We start from the raw sequence: 13,872 nt of genomic DNA on the forward strand, positions 1-13,872 counted from the left end.
CACGCACAAACAAAAACATTTTTGTCTCCCTCCGTCGTTGAGGATTGTGCTGTAAATAAACATGACTAACTGTAAATACTTGTTGTCTTTATTTGTATCAGGGCCATTGTCAAGGAGCTGGTTGAAAAATCTCCTTCATTCATTCAAGCAAGGGCATAGGTTTGGTCACAACATTGGTAGGGACGATATAACGTCAATATATCCAAGGACTGATCTACAACTGAGGCATACTAGACTTCCTCAAGACTCGAACCAAAGTACTCTCATGAAATTCTGATGTGTGATTTCATTTCACAGATTTTTTTCTTGTGTCAGTTAATGTTCATGTTAAATAAAGGGAATTGGACTCTGAAGCCACCGCGTTGCATTACCATAATGCAAACAATGATCCAAATGAGGGACGGCTAGCTTGACTTCGTTATTCCTTGTGGAGGGTGTCCTGACCGCAGTAGTTTTTCAGGTTAGCAGGTTCACACGGTTTAATGTTATGCTAACTCTGATGCAGGTTGGACTTTCAGTAGCAAAATTGGTGATGTTTCCCCCAGCTCCACAACATTGATGTCTTTTTACTAGGCCTGTCAACTAGAGATGTCCGATCACGTCATTTTCAAAGTATCGGAATCGGCAAAAAAATATCGGACATGCCTTTTTTAATATATATATTTTTTAATGAAATCGTTTTCTAATTGTATTTAACGTTACAGACAAAATTTCTTACACTCATCCAGAGTCTTTAGTTTTGGCTTAAAGTGGGGCCGTCAAATTTATCGCGTCAATGGCGGTAATAACATTAAAATATTTAACGCATGCGCTGCACCACCCACTCACGCATTGTCGCATTCAATCTATAATGGCACCACCGTATTATGTATGCATAGAAAAAGGCAACGTAAAATGAGTAGAGAGAATTTTGGCAGCCTTTGAAGCCTTCTTTTAATTGGCTAAAGCCTTACAATCCCTCTCTCAACGATCAGAAATATCGTGGGAAGCAATGTGGGGAAGAAAGGTAGTAGTTGATCTTAACACCCTATTTTATTTCCCAACGCTGAGAAGATATATCAGTTGGTACCATTACGTTGCACTTTCCATCATGCATTTGGGCAGAAGTTAAATGGCTGAATTATCATGTACTGAAAGCTCATAAAAATCCACTAGATGGCAATATTTAGTCACAATATACAAAGTCACTTTTGTCCTTAAAGAATTACAAGTCTTTCTATCCGTGGATCCCTCTCACAGAAAGAATGTTAATAATGCAAATGCCATCTTGAGGATTTATTGTCATAATAAACAAATACAGTACTTATGTACTGTATGTTGAATGTATATATTCGTCTGAGTTTTATTCATTTTTTTCTTAATGCATTGCCAAAATGTATATGATCGGGAAAAATTATTGGGAATGATTGGAATTGAATCGGGGGCAAAAAAAAAAAAGCAATCGGATCGGGAAATATCGGGATCGGCAGATACTCAAACTAAAGCAATCGGATCGGGAGCAAAAAAACATGATCGGAACAACCCTACTGTCAACAATAACATGTTAACGACCATGATTAATCTGGAAATATTAACGCATTAAAAAAAAAAAAAAAAAAAAACTCAATTTACCGCTCACACCAAGTTTGGCCACAACTGCCTCCCGTAGTCCCATACGCTGATGTTTACATTCTCCGCGCGGCTATGCAGGATAAAATGCCAGCCACGATGAGTGAGGATGATGACCAAATTCTGTTTTAAAAAGCGCCTAATGGAAACCTGGATAAAACCAAAGTTGTGTGCAGATACTGCTGTGATGAACTGTCCTTCGATCGAAGCTCAACCAGCCTAAAGTACCACCTTCGGGCAAAGCATATCTTCGCTAGTGTTAGCAATGACGCTAACACTGCGGGAACAAGCAGCAGTCATCAAGCTACACTGGCAGAGTGCGGACTCGGACTTGCCAACAAAAAGAAACCAAGCAGGTTGACTGCTGCTATCGCTACATGGGTAGCCAGAGACTGTAGAGTGTAGACCAGGGGTGGGCAAACTATTCCTCAAAGGGCCGCAGTGTGTGCGGGTTTTTGTTGCAACCCATTAAGAGGACACCTTTTCACCAATCTGCTGTTTTACAAGTGCAATCAGTCGATTGCAGTCAGGTGCTTCTCATTTCTGCTGAAACCGCATTGGTTAAACTATCTGTGCTGGGTCAGTTGGAACAAAGACCAGGACCCACTGCAACCCTCAAGGACCGGTTTGCCCACCCCTGGTGTAGACCCATTAACATAGTCAAAGACGAGGGCCTTGAAAATCCAATGACAACAAACAACAACAACCAATGACAAACCCCTAGACAGGTACAAGGCAGTGCCAGCATGGACTCATGTCCACTACAGTGGTGGTCTGCGCACAATAGTGCCCACGGTAAGCTGGCCCACCTTGCAAAAAAAGTATCTGGTCACACCTGCCACAACCGTTCTCTGCGAGAGACTGTTTTCTTTGACGGTACATTGTTCAAAAGAAGGTCTGCTCTGTTATCTGAAAATATCAACAAGCTAGTTTGCCTGAGAAGTTGGTTAAAAAAAAAAAAGTGTATGGCTAACTTAAGCAGTGTTTCTAAACACCTTTACACACAGTTTAGTGTAATGTTTTTCAGTTAAGTGTGAAAATTGTTGGTTTTTTTTTATATCTCTCACAGCTTTCAGGCCATTTAATGTAAAACTGCAAATGCTGCATTTATTTGTGGGAAATGTTGAATTTAACAGACAAGTTTACACATTATTTGAAACACTAGCTATTGTTACTGTATTGTGCTTGTCTGCTCTTTAAATTGGCAGTTAATTTTGGGTAATATGCCAAATGGTACTTGAGCCACATTGTTAGTCTGAGGCACTTTAATCTGTCAAAACTCTTTGCTGTATAATACAGACAATTTGTTTTTTAGTTTATATGAGCTGAGTTGTTAAATAAAACACTAAAACTCTATTTGGTTAATTATTCATTCATTCACACACCATACATTTCATCTTAAAACAAATTTTAAGTCAATTATAGTATTTTCCTAGATTTTTTTTCCTGAAGAGCAACTGTATTCATCCCGAGGGAAATGTGATTAATCATGATTAATCACACAATTGACGTATGATTACCTAGATTAAAATTTTTAATTACCTAGATTAAATTTTTTAATCGTTTGACAGCACTACTTTTTACACTACTTGCAGAAGATGCTGCTGGCCAAAAAAACTTGTAATATCCCTCCCCTTCGAAGGGGGCAGAGGAGGCGGCATGTTGTCGACATGAATCTGTCGGGGCTGTGTGTGTTTCGGGAGTGGGGGGGCGGCGGGGGCAAGTCATCCGCCAAACAAACGTGCGTTTTGAGGGGAGGCAAGATTGGCACATTCAGCAAGTAAAAAGGGATAAATGTAAGTGAACATAATTAAAATAATTAGCTTAATAATGGCAGGGTAAATTCTATCCTTACAACATTGGGAAGACAATCTAAATTACATATATAACTGAACTCATTACAAAATGCAAACAAAGTTGCTTAAAAGTTGGTGGGGACAATTTGAGCATCCTGAAAAGATGGTAGTGTTATGTCCCTACCGTCCCTATGCAAACCTACGCCCTTGCATTCAACCTCTTTACCGCGTATCCTCATATAATTAGAATATTGTGTGGAAAATTGGCCTGTATATTTTTGTCTGATTTTTCAAAACTTATTTCTCAAACTTTAGCGAACCATTGCAGGTGCTTTTTCTGCTTCGCCAGCTGTCAAAACCTGTTCAATATTGCTGCCCGTGGGTGTATGACCAGCAGAGGGCGACACAACGCAACTTCTGACATCGAGCATCGCAGGTATAGAACATTGTTTAACGACCTAAACATTATTTCTACTTCATTCACTAAAATGGCAGCTTGTGTATGAATATCATAGTCAACAGTATTAAATTTATAAAATATATATACATAAATTCATGACAACCTCAGATTTTTACACATTTTAAACATTGTCATAACAACATAATAGCTTTTACGAGATTTAAAGTGGAAAATAAAAGAAAAGGAAACCTTTTCTGAAAGTAGGAGCAGTCCTTGAACACAAGTACAGTAGCAAAAGGCGAGTAAAGTGGCGAAAAGGGGGAAGGGGCGTGAGTAGACCTCATGAACAGAAAATGGCCGCCTCAATGACAAAGCAAAGGCGCTGAGTCAAGAGTTTTGAAAAGCCTCAAACGCGGATCTCTCTCTCTCTCTCTCCCCTCTCGCTCTATCACTACTACTACTATAAAGCAGTACACATTCAATGAATGGAATCCTCGCTTCCTCCAAAGCATCACCATTGAAGCTATATTCTATCCTTTATTTTGAATAACTTCAAAAAAATATATTCGCGTGGAGACCAAACAGTATCATTTGGTGGGAATAAAATATTAGTTCACCACATAAAACTATGAATGGTCAAATTTGGAACATTTTGGCATCCATTGACGGTAATAGGCATTCAATCCTTTTGAACTGAAGGGCTGGCAGCAAATGAACAAATTCTCCCAATTTAAATGGATTGAACGTCTACAACTATGGAACCTCAAAACGGTTAAAAAAAAAAAAAAGAAATTGTATAAAATGGACCTTAAATTGTCAAATATGGTAATACAGTGGTACCTCTACATACGAAGCTAATTCGTTCCCCTTGTTTGTAAGTTGAAATGGCTCCACAGCCCAAAAACCTACACTAAATCCTTAATAAATACTGCTGGTACTATTGCAAATAGCAATTGCACAGACCAAAACAAATAAATTATGTTATTTTCCGCACTATAAGGCGCACCGGATTATAAGGCGCACCGTCAATGAATGACATATTTTAAAACTTTTTCCATATATAAGGCGCACTGCATTATAAGGCGCATAGAATAAACGCTACAGTAGAGGCTGGGGTTATTTTATGCATCCATTAGACCAGGGGTGGGCAAAGACACCTTTTCACCAATCTGGTGTGTAATAAGTGCAATCAGTTGATTGCAGTCAGGTGCTTCTTGTTTCCATTGAAACCTCATTGGTTAAAAGCTCTGTGCTGGATCAGTTGGAACAAAGACTTTAACTGCGGCCCTCGAGGACCGGTTTGCCCACCCCTGCATTAGACAGTGCTGCGCTAAAGGGAATGTCAACAAAACAGCAACACAACAGCAAGGTAAAACATGTAGTGCAACATTTATATCACATAGTGGAGGGGAACTTTCTTTTCCACAGTCACCCTTTTTGTGTTAGATGGGTTATCATTTTCCCACTGTTTTGCAATGTATGCACTGTATTTGACCAGAGCATGTATAAAGACCAAAAACGCCTATGACTATACCTGCTGCTTATGTCGAATTATCAAATATAAAACTATGTATTCAAATTTGGGGGGGAATTTTTTTGTCTTTTTGGTCCCAAAATGTTGATTTATAATTGGTCAGTGGAGAAAACAACAGTTTGGACATGAAGTTCAAGGTGTCCTGAAAAAAGGAACCAAAAGCAGGCCATTGTTAACAATTCTTTCTTTGAACATGGTAAGCAAGTAAGATTTTGTATATTTTGATGGCGAGTGTTATTTGTGGTTTTCTTATTATAATGGTGCAATTTTGTAAGCCCCTATTTGTTTGCAAATTTGTATAAATCTGTCAAAAAAAAAAAAAAAAAAACTGTTACGGCTCAATATTGATTCATATATAATGCGCACCGGATTATAAGGCGCACTGTCGGCTTTTGAGAAAATTTAAGGTTTTTAGGTGCGCCTTATAGTGCGGAAAATACGGTATCAATAAAAAATGTAATAATATATCAATTAGAGGTGGGAATCTTGGGGCACATAACGATTCAATTATGACTCAGAGGAACAAAATTGTTCAAAAATCAAACTATTTCAATATCAAGTTAACAGTTCAAAACAACAAATAAAATACTCAAGTCCCCATTCTGTATCAGCAGCTTTAAACTACATTCAAATAATTTAATGTTGTGAATCAACTGTTAAAGTTGTTAAAATTGCTCCCGTTATTCCATAATTTCCCTTCCGTCTTGCATGAAAGCAAACTGTGGCACTGTCGTAGATCAACTTATTTAGAGCATTTCGTCGGATGTAGAAACAAATGGAGAGTCAAATTTTACGTCGGATATTGAAAAGATCTTGTGTCGAAGCGATCGTATGTCAATGTACCACTGTATTATGAAAAAGATTTTGCAAAAGGGTTTTTTTCATAATGTATTTTTCCACAATGGCCTTTTTATTTCATAAATTCGTTTTCCAGCACATTAAAGCGTGTGCTGTCAAACAAATACATAAGGCGGAGCCAGTTAAGGGATTGGCTGGATCGTGAAATCTGGCTAGCTGTGCTAGCATTTGGTAGCGTCACTTTCAGATTACTCAGAGAAGTCGCGAACTGGTTGAATAGTAATGAAAAGCCTTTATCTCAGCTGCGGTGTGTTTTTGATTAGATGCTTTACCTAACAGTTCATTGATGCTACCAAATGCTAGCGCAGCTAGCCAGACTCCACGATCAAGCCAATCACTTAACTGACTCCGCCTAATGTATTGGATTGACAGAAGGCAATTAATTGTGCTGAAAAACATTATGAAATAAAAAGCCCATTGTGGATGAACACATTATGGGGAAAAAAATCTTTGTAACACACGCTTTTTATCTCATAAAATCTCATTGTGCTGAAAAATGACATCATGAAATATTATGAACTAAAAAGGCAAAAGGAATTTTAAATCTGATTATGGTACTGTTGTTACTCTAAAAGTAAATGTTTGCTGTCACATGCGCTGATTTGCGAAGCTGTCTGACCCCTGGTAGGCAAATGGCCAATCCAAGAAAAGAACATTTCCGAAGAAAGCAGAAGGTTTAATGCTACGTGCTAAATGAACTATATTCAAAACAAACATTGTTCACGCCTCGTGAAATTGAAGTCGACATCCATAGCTCGATGTACTGACCCCTGTGAGCAAAAATCTCATTAACCAAACCAAATAAATACTGTAGTTGGCTATTATTTTTGCAATAATATTTTGACACAGTTTAGCAAGTAGCAAGTTTTTAATTCAAGTTGAAAGGTGGCTGCGCGCTCCACACGTGAAGTAAACTTGAAGCAAAGCGCATGGTTTTTTTTGTTTTGTTTTGTTTTGTTTTTTTTTTTTTTTAAAGAGTTTTTGTTACATACAGAAATGAACACAATTGTTAGCATTAGCAGTTCATTGGTTTCAAAAATGCTAGGTTTGTACCTGTATGTAAAAAAAAAAAGACAGAGCATCTTTTATGATATATAACTTATATTGTTGTTGCTCTGCACAAACATGCCTTGGATTTGCTTTCATCAATTCGATATCGACTATAATAACTCAAATGTCACTCATTTGAGCGCTGATCTGTGGTTGCTAGCTAGTAGCTAACATACTTTCTGGTCCATGACCGGTTAATTGATACCCGTCAAATGTTTCTAAAAGTGCTTCAAATTAAACGTGCTCCTTTTTCGCTCTCATTGACACACTTGAATATAATTCTTCAGCTCTTGCCCCATCCCTGGACAAAGGCTTAAAGGTATGATAGCGCTACGTTTTGTTCACAAACTATGTTCTTTTTCAGCTTTTCAGAAAAAAGAAAAAAGGTGACGCATACCGTTGAAATCAAAATGGAAATAACAGAAAAATATGAGCCTTGTCTGCGCATCTGTGAACTGGCTCGACAATACGGCCGTAAAATGTCTACTATCTCAACGGTCCTCCGACGAGTTCCGTTCGCCTGTCTTTATAAGTTAAGGTGACAATTATTATTGTGGTAAAATCGCCAGCTTCGTCAGGTTTTCAATCATTTATTTCCGAACTTGTGCAACACAACACGCCTACTGTCCGCCGCAGTTGACTCCAAAAACAACAGGTTATTAAGAGATAGTAAAATCTCTACAGCACCTATCTATCTCAGTCACGTCAGCCATGTGGTGCGTTCAGGTAAAGCACACAAAACACATCTGCCACATTAGAACCCGATTTGTTCCATTATTACAGGAATTATTATTATTATTATTCCATTTTTTTAATTTATAATTTATTTGTTTTGCTTTGTGTAATTGCCATTTATAATAGTAGCAGCAGTATTTAGTAAGGATTTAGTGTAGATTTTCGGGCTGTAGAACAAGTTAATGGAATTATAATGTATTCAAACGGGAAAATCTTGCTTGACATACGACCATTTCGACTTACAAACAGGGTCCTGGAACGAATTAACTTCGTATGTAGAGGTACTACTGTATTTCTATCTGTTATTAAAAACACTACACATAACAAAAAATATATACGACGATGTGGATGCATTAACGCTGCCCAACAATGAGGAATCCTGGTATAGTCTGTTATTAATTTATTTTTGCTTGCTTGTCTGCTTTTTTGCTCGTTTGTGTGTCTGTTTGATATCGTTGTGGTTTTTCGCACTATAAGAGTAGAGAAGAACAGAGTAGATTTGACAATAATAATTGCCTTAATTGATATTTTTCTACATATTAGCTTTGATATTTATAAAGTATACGTGTTGTAGTACTGTAGGAAAACCCCGCATTCTGTACAACTAGATATTAGTTAGTCACGTGAAAGTGCATTTTTCTTTTTAATATATTTGGGGGGGGGGGGGGGGGGTGTCAAATGCAGGCATGTTTATTTTAAACATCCTAATCATTTTTCCCTTGATTCATAAAACTTACCAATGTAGGGTTTCCCCTAGGATTTTTTGAAGCTTTGGTGGTGAGCTGCATCGGAGTTGGACAGCCCCACCATGTTGTGCCACGGCAAAATTGCTACATATCATGACATGTGAGAATTTTTCTTAACATTTATTTTTTTTACAAGAGGAACCATAAGAAAGGTCTATTTGAAATATTGGCTATTGAATTATTTCGGAAATGATGGTCTGCATTTATGATTGAGTATTAAGGGCAAAATAAATAAAAGGACTACGGCAATGAATTTGTACTATTGCTACGTTAAAAAGTCGTATTATTATGTAGGCGTAATGTAGCTTTGAGCCGCTACTTAGCTGGAAGCCACAATAAAGCATTATTAGTACACTGCCAAAAACTCGTTAAATTCCCTTATTTTCAGTGTAAACCTACCAGAAATAAGTGAAATTATCTGCCAGTGCTGCAAGTAAATTTTACTCTTAGATATCTTGTAATAAGCTCATTTCTAGCTAGCTATTTTTCTTAATTTACTTAAAGCAGTAAAATAGTATATTTACGCTTTAAAAAAGATTGTCAGAAATTTTCTTAATTCAAGAATATATATTGTTCAAAAAAATGTTTAAAAGCAAATTCTTTTTGATTTAGATGAATAATGACCAACTTTTAGATACGAACTACATTACCACAAAAATAATAGTCCTTCTGTTAACGGACCCTGGTCCGTTGACATCTTAAATCTTTTCTAAATACTTCAAAATACTCATCTGAAACCACAACCAGTGACATCAGCAACGAACAAATGCTATGCTAGGACGTGACAATTCGGGTCGGAATTTAAACGTTATGTCAATGTCAATATTAAGGTGTTTTCCACAGGCTTAAAACCATAATTACAATTATTAACTTGAAATACTTTTCTGTGGATTTTTCATCCAATTTCCAACGCCGTACCGACGTAGTCAGCACACAAGCTTGCAACAGGATGACCGATGTGATTTTCAAAATAAAGCATTTAAAGGAACAATTTGTATTGACTTGCTATTTCAGACAACTTCTGACTAATAGTGTGTAAATAATGAGCTATATATATTCATCTGGATGTATTGTTAAATTATACAAATGATGAATTAGAATGTATCTTAAAAAAATCTCATTTGCAAGGCGTGGCAGCTTTTATTTTGGTTTGGCGGTGCACCACAATCATTTATATGTAGGGGAAAACCTGCAATTTTTTTCTTTATATTTTGATTCGGAATAAATTCAGCGTTGCCCGATGCCTCTGTAGTTTTTTGTTTTTTGGGTGTTTTACTCCCTTTCCAAACATATTTTCTTTGAATTGTTATATATTGATGACCTAAAAATGTTTTTCCACACATACATCCATCACAATGTTGAATTTTCTATTGTTTTCGTACAAATTAGTGTGGGAAAATAATGACGTAGATGTTTCGGGCTATCTGTACTTGAGTATTTGAGCTTTTTTGTGTGTGTGACTTCCCGTGACTTTTTACACCCTACAATTGAATACTTACAAACATCTTCATTGCTTGCTTTGCAGCCATCATTGATGACGAAAAAGAACACCAAAAACATTTGAGGGACTTCAAGTTAACCGCTGTTTAATTCGGGGTAGCAAGAATGACGAAAATATATTAATGCCACCTCTGCTCTACATTAAATCCCCTTCAGACCTGACCAAATTGAATTTACATAGGCAAACATAGATTATTATGTCAAATATTTGTGATCTATTAATTGCAAAGCCTCTAATTAATGAGATGAATGTCTTTAATGGACTCCCAATAATGGTTAAAAGTGACAGATGTTAAGCTAGGAGAGCTCAATTGACCAGTGACTGGCTTTTGGTGGGTTTACTGACATGGAAGATGGGGGGTTGAAGAGCACGACACAGGCTGCTGGGATTGCTGCGAGAGGGGGAGGGGTGCAGACTAGGGTGTAAGGTCGGGGAGGTCAAGGCAGGCAGGGGCCCGCCCCTCATCCGTCATTGGCCGCTCGGCCCGGCCGGCCCTACGCCGCTTTGAAGTGGCTAGAATTCCACCACGGCCATGGGGATTGTAGCATGTCATTTGAAAGGAAATTTGGCGAGGTGGTCCTAAAAACAGAATTGGGGGGGAGAAAGAACCGGCAACGCTGGGTTTTGTTGTCCAGGGGTGCTCGTACGTCACATGACCAGGCCAGGTGATGATGGCCAGCTGCTATTAGACGCATTCATTTACATTTAGAGCACTGTTTCATTCATTGGATACCGACACCACTCCCACCCCCTACGCCACACGCACACTGCTATTCCCCTCAGCCCACACACACACACACACACACACTAACCAGTAAATTGATTATTCAATTGATTGATTCTTTTTGTTGTAAGCCTCTAAAAGAGGAAAAATTTTATTGCAATCTGAAATCTTTTTAGTCTTTTTAGGACACTTCTCTTGATAGGCAGATTTTATGAAAAGTTACGGATAAAAACAGTTTTTAACAATTGGTAAAATCTTAAAAATTCATATAAGACATTAGAACCTGCATGGAAGCTTTACATCGACATTTTTTCAGATTGTAATCATTCAGGAAAAAAGTAGGTCATAAACTTTAAAGACCACTTTTATATGTCTTCTATTAATTTTGCACATTTTTCTATATTCTACACTTTACAGTTACTCTATAATTTTAATTTGTTCTGGTCTATTCTAATGAACTGACGAAGAAACACAAGAATCCACTTTTGAAAGGGGAAGTTTCCTGCTTTTTTAATGTCAGTGCAGTTCAGATTTAATAAAACATCAAAACACTTTTTTAAAACTTAACACTTTAACACACTATTTTTTTTCTAGTATTACAGTATGACAACTTATACAGTATTACAATAAAAAATTTAATCACTAAAAGTCACCATATCTGATGGTGGCCTATATATTTTGGACATGTTTAAAAACGTAAAAACCTATAAAATGACTCATTATGTTTCCATTTGTTCTGGTTTGTTAATTATAAAAAGAATGACTATGATTTACCATTTTTAAAAAAAATAATAATTTTGACTAAATATATCGCACTGTAGTGTATATCATTTAAAAAGTGTGAATTATATGTTTAAGTGAAGTTACAGTAAATGTATATTGTTCTAATTATAAATACTTTATCTTATTATATCATACAGGGAAATAACTATATATCACCACAAAACATTGTGTTAATATATGGTACTTAAAAATCTTGTAAAAATAGACTTTTTGTATGAATTATAACTGTTATTCTGGGTGGCCAAACTTTCTTTATCACAAGTATAGCTGGTGTGAGTGGTTTTAGCTGGAGGGCCTCTTTTAAAGGGGCCGTTACCTCGAGATAGCTGATTGGATAGCAACACAAAATGTACTTTAATGGGAGAAGAAAAAAAACTCCAAATCTTTATGTGCATTCATTTTAAAATTAGTCAGCACAACCCCTGGGTACACTGAATTGACCTAAAAATGAGACCGATTGCTTATTTAAATACCAGAAAAATCATTCCTTCCGCTCACAAAAGTGTACTAATGTTGCGTTATTTGTTGACAACAATTTCCCCACATATTTTGAAGTGTTTACATCAACAAAAATAAGATGTTGCAATTAGCAGAAAGTTTTTCTTTGCTGCTGCTGTCACTGGCCATTTTATTAGGCACACCTTCACAATCTTGTAATCCAAATAATGTGCCTAGAATTATCAAATAATAATAATAATAGTAGTTTAAATTGACACTTTTAAAAGTATTCATTTACTCCAATGTTTATGATTGTGTAAAATTGGCAAACTTTTAATTTACAGTGTAGTGCAAGACATTTTTTAATCTGAAATTTATGCTTGAGTATCAACTTGTTTATTGACTCATGATTTATTTTAGCCACTTTTAACCAATAGGGACGGTAGGGACATAACACTACCAACTTTTCAGGATGCTCAAATTGTCCCCACCAACTTTTAAGCAACCTGATTTGCATTATATAATGACTTCAGTGTAAAGGTCATTTAGATTCTTCTAGATGTTGTAAGGAAAGAAGTGACTCGATCATTATTAAGTGAATTACTTTTATTATCTTCAGACTTCCATTGACCACTTTTCACTTGCTTAATGTGCCAGTCCATTTTTTTTTTACTCAAACGGACGTTTGATTGGCTGATGACTTGCCCCCCCCTTCCCCAAACACGCAATCACAGTCCCGAGTCCCGACACAAAATATCACTAATACAACATGGCGTCTCCTCTGCCCCTTCAAAGACGAGGAATATTAGTTTTTTTCTGCTAGCATCAACCACTGTAAGTATAGTAAAAAGTAGGGCTGTCAAGCGATTAAAATTTTTAATCGAGTTAATTACAGCTTAAAAATTAATTAATCGTAATTAATCGCAATTCAAACCATCTATAAAATATGTCATATTTTTCTGTAAATTATTGTTGGAATGGAAAGATAAGACACGAGACGGATATATACATTCAACATACGGTACATAAGTACTGTATTTGTTTATTATAACAATAAATCAACAAGATGGCATTAACATCATTAACATTCTCTTAAAGCGATCCATGGATAGAAAAACGTGTAGTTCTTAAAAGATAAATATTAGTACAAGTTATAGGAATTTTATATTAAAACCGCTCTTAATGTTTTCGTTTTATTAAAATCTGTAAAATTTTCAATCAAAAAATAAACTAGTAGCTCGCCATTGTTGATGTCATTACACCAAACTCACTCCCCAAACCCATAAAATCATTCGGACCCAAGCGGCAGCAGAGGGCGCCAAATAACAACAAGTAACAAGCGGACATTACACTTCTGTCATTTTAATCTGAGCGGGGCATGTGCGTTAATTGCGTCAAATATTTTAATGTGATTAATTAAAGAATTAATTACCGCCCGTTAACGCGATAATTTTGACAGCCCTAGTAAAAAGACAATGTCAGTGTTGTGGAGGTGGGGAACACACCACAACTATTGCTACTGACAGTCTGACCTGCATCAGAGTTATCATAAAATTGATCTGTGAATTTCCTGAACTCGAGTAGTAAGCTGTTTTGAGAGGAATATCCTCCTGTATTTTTTCTACTGTTAGCGTTAATTAAACTGAGAAATGTAGTGAACCAAGGTTTTCTCCCCAATTTCTATTTTATTTATGTGGTC

Source organism: Corythoichthys intestinalis, chromosome 17 (assembly GCF_030265065.1).
Source record: "Corythoichthys intestinalis isolate RoL2023-P3 chromosome 17, ASM3026506v1, whole genome shotgun sequence".
Classification (NCBI taxonomy): Eukaryota; Metazoa; Chordata; class Actinopteri; order Syngnathiformes; family Syngnathidae; genus Corythoichthys; species Corythoichthys intestinalis.